Here is a 9036-nt window from a genome sequence, read left to right as displayed (position 1 = left end):
TCGAGGACGGTGCAAAGCCTTAAGTGTGGGGAGGTCGGTCAGTACCTGACTTCCGGAGGTAATTTCTCTTCCCTAGCACCAATAAATTAGGATATTTAGTTAGATTTTCTTTCTTTTATAGAATAGGATAAATTGCATAGTAATAGGTTAGTTGCATGCATGCTCTACTTGATTGAAAAGACAATAAGTTTCTTCTAAGACTCTATCTTTGGAACAAATTTCACTAATTTTTAAAAATTTTATGATAAATTTGCTTGAAGTTGTATTTGGAACATGATGTTTGAGCTAAAGAACACACAACCTGTGAAGATTTGAGCCTTTATGCATGGTTACACTATTTAACCATAATTAATTTATTCTTGTGTGTTCACTTTTCTATGATTGTAATCTGTATTTTGTTTCATCCTATATGTCCAATATTTATTATATTTATATGCTTGCATATGATTGAGGCCATCTTTTTGTTTAAACTCACTTATCCAAATTAAGCCTACCCTTTTCAATTACCTTTGTTAACCACTTTAAGTCTTTAAATCCCATTTGTTCTATATTTCACCACATTACTAGCCTTAAGCAGAAAAACAATTGTATATCCCAAATTGAATCTTTGGTTAGCTTAAGATAGAATTGTGTGTGCTAGTTAAGTATGGGAAATTGTGGGAACAAAAGTTATTAAGGGAATGTGTCATGATAATACAATGGGAATTTGGATACCTACTCATGTGAAACTATAAGAATTAAAAATATATGTGCATTGATAAGCTATGTTTATTTTTATGTTAAAAAAAACCAATAAATAAATAAGGGGACAAAATTACCCTAATGCTAAATTAAGAATTCAAGGATCAATGCACATATGATAAAAATTAAAATAAAAAAAGTTGATACATGAGTATGGAATGTAAAAGGGGAATTCTGGGTAGCTAGGCATGAATTCTAAAGTTATGTGAAATATATAAGTTGGGTTGAAGCTTGGGTTAATTAAAGATTCAATCTATGAGCTCACTTGACCATATATGTATCCCTACCTTTACCTTAGCCCCATTACAACCTTGAAAAGACCTCATGATGTTTGCATTGGTATGTTAACTGTTGTTGATTGATTAGGAGAAAAACAAAAGTTAGAGAGCATGATTAGAGAAGGATAGAGTGATTACCCTATACACTAGAGAGACTAGAGTGTACATACACCATCAGAAAGGGTTCCATGCTTGAATTTCTATGTTCCCTGCTTTCATGAGCTATCCTCTTGCATTTTTATCTGCTCTTACTTTATAAGAATTAAATTAGTGGAATTCGAATTATAATTGTTTTGAAGAACTTATTTACTTTTGATCAAGTGGACAAGAATCATATAGTTGCATTCATATATATATATAGGATTGCATTGCATTGCATGAGTTTCTGCATGTTCATACTTATTTACTTCATCTCCTTCAATTAAGCATGAGGACATGCTAATGTTTAAGTGTGGGGAGGTTGATAAACCACTATTTTATGGTTTATATTGTGTTTAATTGTATGGTTTTATCATAATCCTGACCCACTTATTCATTAATATAGCATGCATTTATATTTCCTTCCTAAAATTATTACATGAGTGAAAACTGCTTCCTAGAGACTTTTAATTATACATTTTACTTCTCCTTTATTCCATTTGATGTCGTGATCTGTATGTTAAGCGTTTCAGGCTTTATAGGGCAAGAATGAGCTGGAGATTGGAAAGGAAGCTAGCAAAAATGGAAGGAACACAAGAAATTGAGGAGATGACCAGCGAGAAGCGACGCGGCCGCATGGACGACGCGACCGCGCGGAGAAGATCAAATTGCAGTGACGCGGCCGCATGGATGACGCGACCACGCGAAATGGAAAAGCACGAGTGACGCGGAGGCGTGGACGACGCGTCCGCGTGGCAAAGCAGAAACGCGAATGACGCGTCTGCATGAGCGACGCGATCGCGTGACGTGCGCGATCTGCATAATTTACAGATTCGCTGGGGGCAATTTTGGGCCCTATTTTGACCCAGTTTTTGGCCCGGAACAGCAGACTAGAGCCAGAGAACAAGCAGAAACCAAAGACAACATTCATTCTACACAGTTTTTAGTTTTAGATCTAGTTTTGCTTCTCCCCTAGGTTTTCTCTCTACACATTCATAGTTCTTAGGATTTTTAGTTTCTCTAGCTTTTTGCATTGGGATATTGAGAAGAGTTATTACCTCATCAAGACTTCGTCATTCTAGTTCGTTTTCTTTACTTGGCTTACTCTTCCATGTTCCTTGCTTTGTTTAATTTTACCATTGGAATATTTTTAGGATTATTTAATACAAGGATCACTTTATTTTTAATTGATTATTTTTAATTTTTATTTACAATGCCTTTCTTTAATTCCTTTTCATATGCTATGAATTTTACCTTTACAATGAGTGAGTAGTTCCCTAACTTAATGGGGAGTTGATTGAAAGGAACCCTTGAGTTGGAAGGTTCAAGAGAAAGGTTGTAATTGGGTTATTGTTGGATTGCTCTCTAATTCCTGACACCAATCCTCCCCAGAGTGGATTGGGACTTGTGAATAGAACAGCACTCCAACTTGTTTTATCTCCCCTTACTTAGTAAAGGATAACTAAATGAAATAACTCTCAATTGTCAACTAATCTTAAGAATGTTCCATCAAGAATAAGGCTTCCATGTAATCAACTCCCAGTCAAGGCTTTTATTTACATTATTCAATTTCATCAATTTAATTTTCTGTTTACTCAACTCAACCCTTTTCAAAAACATCTTATTAATAAAATAGCACCCTTTCCTGCAACTCGTTGGGAGACGACCTGGGATTCATACTCCCAGTATTTTAAATTTCAATTTTCTGTAACACCTTTCTAAATTGAGCGGTGGATTTCTGGCGAGTTAAGAACTATACTTGCAACGCATATATTCTAATAATTTTTAATTCACCAATTTCTGCCCGCATCATGGGTCAATTTGGGATTTAGGGTTTATGGGTTCAGCGTTCACTGTTTAGGGGTTCAGTGTGTTTCAAATTTTCGATTCGCCCAGTGTATTAATTTTAGTTCACCGCTTGCATGGTTGAGGGTTTAGGGTTCAGGATATAAGGGTTCAGGGTTTAGGGGTCTAGGGCTCAGGGTTCAGGGTTCTAAGGGTTTAGGGTTTAAGGTTTAGCATTTAGGGTTCAGAGTTCAGTGTTCAGGGTTCAAGTTCAGAGTTCAGGGATTGGGTTCTGTTCATACCCTAGGTCGAACTGTCCGATCCGGGATGTTTAGCAACAAAGCGACCGACCTCTTCAGGTCAGACCATCCGACCTCTTCTCAAAGAGCTCGCCAAATTGCTAGGAAAGCCCAATAAAGGGCCCAGATAGAGGAACACAACCCAAATCAAAAGGCAGCCCAAGCCTATAGAGATAAGGGCGGTTCCCTTGAAGATAAGATGACCTCGCTCAAAGATAAGATAAGATAAAGATAAGTAACTTATCTTATCTCAAAAGGTCACTCCTCACCATTATAAATACACTGGAGCACCCAGGTATAACTCATACTCTGATTCTACTAAAAAACCTGCTTAATACCCCTGCTAACTTAAGCATCGGAGTCCCTTGCAGGTACCACCACCCTCCGGTGACAAAGGATCAGCAGCGCAGCCAGTCCAACAAGTCGGACAAGACCGCTCCGGCCGCCACCCACCAGCCGGACACGTCATCTCTGACCAGTATAGAAGATCTCGTCCGAGATCGACCTACAGTTTCAGGTAACCCTCGGAACATTGGTGCCGTTGCCGGGGAACCTGGAAGTCATCCCATAACCATGGCGGACGACCATGACAACGACCACGATTCAGATCTAGAAGATAGAACGCCGCACAAGAACGCGGATGCTACACCAAAAGACACTCCTCAACCTAACAAAAACAATGATTCACTAACTGTGAGAGCCGTGGAGGCACTTCAAGTCGCTTAAAGCAACTCGAAAAAGAGGTGGAACATCAACAAGAAGCTGAGAGAGACCTACGAAGGGAAGTTAGGCGACGCCGCGAGTTAGAGGACAAGCTCCTAAAACTCGAAGCAGATCTTAAGACCAAGACTACTCGATCAGGTCACAAAGATGACTCCCGTAAAGACCAAGATCCATTCACCAAAGAGATCATGAGGGCCAAAATTGCAAAAGACTTCAAACTTCCCGACATGACTTTGTATGATGGCACTGCAGATCCCGGCCATCATCTCAGTAATTTCAGAAGTAGAATGTACCTCACTGACACCTCAGATGCAGTTCGCTGCAAAGCCTTCCCGACTACTTTAACAAAAACAACAATTAGATAGTTTGACAATCTACCTCCTAGGTCCATCTCAAGCTTTGATAACTTAGCCAAGTAGTTTCTGGTCAGATTCTCCATCCAAAAAGATAAGGCTAAGCACGCCCCAAGTTTATTAGGAATCAAGCAAGGAGATCGGGAAAGTCTCCGCAGCTACATGGAAAGATTCAACAAAGCATGTCTGGACATACAAAGCCTACCAACAGAGGCCGCCATTATGGGCCTCGTCAATGGCTTGCTGATGAGCGGATAATTTATACGCTTTTTGGCATTGTTTTTAGTATGTTTTTAGTAGAATATGGTTACTTTTAGGGATGTTTTCATTAGTTTTTATGTTAAATTCATATTTCTGGACTTTACTATGAGTTTGTGTGTTTTTCTGTGATTTCAGGTATTTTCTGGCTGAAATTGAGGGACTTGAGCAAAAATCAGATTCAGAGGTAGAAGAAGGACTGCTGATACTGTTGGATTCTGACCTCCCTGCACTCAAAGTGAATTTTCTGGAGCTACAGAACTCAAAATGGCGCGCTTCCAATTGCGTTGGAAAGTAGACATCCAGAGCTTTTCAACAATATATAATAGTTCATACTTTGAATGCGTTTAGACGACGTAAAAGGGCGTTGAACGCCAGTTCTACGCTGCTGTCTGGAGTTAAACGCCAGAAACAAGTCACAAACCAGAGTTGAACGCCAGAAATACGTTACAACCTGGCGTTCAACTCCAGACAGAGCCTCTGCACGTGTAACATTCAAGCTCAGCCCAAGCACACACCAAGTGGGCCCCGGAAGTGGATTTATGCATCAATTACTTACTTCTGTAAACCCTAGTAGCTAGTTTATTATAAATAGGACTTTTTACTATTGTATTAGACATCCTGGATTGTATTTTTGATCCTGTGATCTCGTTTTGGGGGCTGGCCATTCGGCCATGCCTGGACCTTTCACTTATGTATTTTTCAACGGTAGAGTTTCTACATTCCATAGATTAAGGTGTGGAGCTCTACTGTTCCTCAAAGATTAATGCAAAGTACTACTGTTTTTCTATTCAATTCAACTTGTTCCGCTTCTAAGATATTCATTCGCACTTCAACCTGAATGTGATGAACGTGACAATCATCATCATTTCCTATGAACGCGTGCCTGACAACCACTTCCGTTCTACCTTAGATTGAATGAGTATCTCTTAGATCTCTTAATCAGAATCTTCGTGGTGTAAGCTAGATTGATGGCGGCATTCATGAGAATCCGGAAAGTCTAAACCTTGTCTGTGGTATTCCGAGTAGGATTCAGGGATTGAATGACTGTGACGAGCTTCAAACTTGCGAGTGCTGGGCGTAGTGACAGACGCAAAAGGAGGGTGAATCCTATTCCAGTATGATCGAGAACCTCAGATGATTATCCGTGCTGTGACAGAGCATTTGGACCATTTTCACAAGAGGATGGGATGCAGCCATTGACAAGGGTGATGCCTCCAGACGATTAGCCATGCAGTGATAGCGCATCGGACCATTTTCCAGAGAGGATTAAAAGTAGCCATTGACAACGGTGATGTCCTTACATAAAGCCAGCCATAGAAAGGAGTAAGACTGATTGGATGAAGACAGCAGGAAAGCAGAGGTTCAGAGGAACGAAAGCATCTCTATACGCTTATCTGAAATTCTCACCAATGAATTACATAAGTGTTTCTATCCTTATTTTATTATTTAATTTCGAAAACTCCATAACTGTTTTATACCCGCCTGACTGAGATTTACAAGGTGACCATAGCTTGCTTCATACCAACAATCTCCGTGGGATCGACCCTTACTCACGTAAGGTTTATTACTTGGACGACCCAGTGCACTTGCTGGTTAGTTGTATCGAAGTTGTGAATGAAAAACGATTTATTAAAACGTGCGTACAGAGTTTCTGGCGCCGTTGCCTGAGATCACAATTTCGTGCACCAAGTTTTTGGCGCCGTTGCCGGGGATTGTTCGAGTTTGAACAACTGACGGTTCATCTTGTTGCTCAGATTAGGTAATTTTCTTTTTGTTTTCTTTTCAAAAATTTTTTCAAAAATCTTTCAAAAATTTCTCCTTTGTTTTCGAAAAAATTTTAAAATAAAAATGTTTTCAAAAAAATATTTTTCTGCAGAATTTTTAAGAATGAATTCTAGTGTTTCATGAAGCATGTTGAAGCCTGGCTGGCTGTAAAGCCATGTCTAATTCTTTTGGGTAGGGCATGTCAGGCGTGTCATGTCTGATTTACATACTAAAGCTTGGCTGGCTATTAAGCCATGCCTGACCCTTTGATTGGAGCTTTAGACTAAAGAGCATAAGATTCTTGGAATTCATATTAAAAATTTTGGAATATTTATTTTTCTTTTTCAAAATGATTTTCAAAAAAAGTTAAAAGAAAATACAAAAAAATCATAAAATCATAAAAATAAAAAAAATTTATTTCATGTTTCTTGTTTGAGTCTTGAGTCAAGTTGAAAGTTTGGTGTCAATTGCATATTCATCTTGCATTTTTCGAAAAATTCATGCATTCATAGTGTTCTTCATGATCTTCAAGTTGTTCTTGGTAAGTCTTCTTGTTTGATCTTGATATTTTAGTGTTTTGTGTTATATGATGTTTTTCATATGCATTCTTGAAATCTTAGTGTCTAAGCATTAAAGATTTCTAAGTTTGGTGTCTTGCATGTTTTCTTTGCATTAAAAATTTTCAAAAATATGTTCTTGATGTTCATCTTGATCTTCAAAGTGTTCTTGGTGTTCATCTTAACATTCATAGCATTCTTGCATGCATTCATTGTTTTGATCTAAAATTTCCATGCATTGAGCATTTTTAGTGTTTTTTATCTCTCATCATTAAAAATTCAAAAATCAAAAAAATATCTTTCCCTTTTTCTCTCTCAAAATTTCGAAAATTAGATTTGACTTTTTCAAAAATTTTTAAAATCTAGTTGTTTTTATGAGTCAAATCAAATTTTCAATTTAAAAATCTTATCTTTTTCAAAATCTTTTTCAAAAATCAAATCTTTTTCATTTTTCTTAGTTATTTTCGAAAATTTTAAAAATATTTTTCAAAAATCTTTTTCTTATCTTTATCACATAATTTTTGAAAATAACATCAACAATTAATGTTTTGATTCAAAAATTTCAAGTTTGTTACTTGCTTGTTAAGAAAGATTCAAACTTTAAGTTCTAGAATCATATCTTGTGATTTCTTGTGAATCAAGTCATTAATTGTGATTTTAAAAATCAAATCTTTTTCAAAACTAATTTCAATCATATCTTTTCAAAAATATCTTTCTATCTTATCTTTTTCAAAATCATATCTTTTTCAAAAATTTGATTTTAAAATATCCTTTCTAACTTCTTATCTTCTTATCTTTTCAAAATTGATTTTCAAAATTTTTTTCTAACTAACTAACTTTTTGTTTGTTTCTTATCTTTTTCAAAACCACCTAACTACCTCTCTCTCTCTAATTTTCGAAAATATCTTCCCTCTTTTTCAAAATTTCTTTTTAATTAACTAATTATTTTAACTTCTGATTTTAAAATTTCAAAAAATTACTAACCTTTTTCAAAAACTATTTTCGAAAACCACTAACTCTTTTTCAAAAATTATTTTTGAAAATTCACTTCCCCCTCTCATCTTCTTCTATTTGTTTATTTATTTACTAACATCTCTTCCTCACTCACCAAAAATCCGAACCCCCTCTCTCTCTCTGAGTTCAGATTTCTTTCTTCTTTTCTTCTACTCACACAGGGACCTCTATACTGTGGTAAAAAGGACCCCTATTATTATTATTTTTCTGTCCTTTTTTTCATATGAGCAGGAGCAAAGACAAGAACATTCTTGTTGAAGCAGATCCAGAACCTGAAAGGACTCTGAAGAGAAAACTAAGAGAAGCAAAAATACAACAATCCAGAGATAACCTTACAGAAATTTTCGAACAAGAAGAGGAGATGGCAGCCGAAAATAATAATAATGCAAGGAGGATGCTTGGTGACTTTACTGCACCTAATTCCAATTTACATGGAAGAAGCATCTCCATTCCTGCCATTGGAGCAAACAATTTTGAGCTTAAACCTCAATTAGTTTCTCTGATGCAACAGAACTGCAAGTTTCATGGACTTCTATCTGAAGATCCTTTTCAGTTCTTAACTGAATTCTTGCAGATATGTGATACTGTTAAGACTAATGGAGTAGATCCTGAAGTCTACAGGCTCATGCTTTTCCCTTTTGCTGTAAGAGACAGAGCTAGAGTATGGTTGGACTCTCAACCTAAGGATAGCCTGAACTCTTGGGATAAGCTGGTCAAGGCTTTCTTAGCCAAGTTCTTTCCTCCTCAAAAGCTGAGTAAGCTTAGAGTGGATGTTCAGACCTTCAGACAGAAAGAAGGTGAATCCCTCTATAAAGCTTGGGAGAGATACAAAGGACTGACCAAAAAGTGTCCTTCTGACATGCTTTCAGAATGGACCATCCTGGATATATTCTATGATGGTCTGTCTGAATTAGCTAAGATGTCATTGGATACTTCTGCAGGTGGATCCATTCACCTAAAGAAAACGCCTGCAGAAGCTCAAGAACTCATTGATATGGTTGCTAATAACCAGTTCATGTACACTTCTGAGAGAAATCCTGTGAGTAATGGGACGCCTATGAAGAAGGGAGTTCTTGAAATTGATACTCTGAATGCCACATTGGCTCATAATAAAATATTGACT

General features: G+C 37.0%; 1 non-coding gene across 1 annotated transcript; it reads right to left on the bottom strand.

The window, feature by feature from the left end:
* Positions 1–8670: 8670 nt before the first annotated feature.
* On the bottom strand, positions 8671–8778 carry LOC148573333 (small nucleolar RNA R71). Its single transcript, XR_015905629.1, has one exon. It is a non-coding gene; the product is annotated as a small nucleolar RNA R71 (small nucleolar RNA).
* Positions 8779–9036: the final 258 nt, after the last annotated feature.

Source organism: Arachis ipaensis, chromosome B2 (assembly GCF_059453495.1).
Source record: "Arachis ipaensis isolate K30076 ecotype BB chromosome B2, ASM5945349v1, whole genome shotgun sequence".
Classification (NCBI taxonomy): domain Eukaryota; kingdom Viridiplantae; phylum Streptophyta; class Magnoliopsida; order Fabales; family Fabaceae; genus Arachis; species Arachis ipaensis.
Note: the sequence above shows the minus strand (reverse complement) of the source record. Positions and strands in the feature narration are given on the sequence as shown.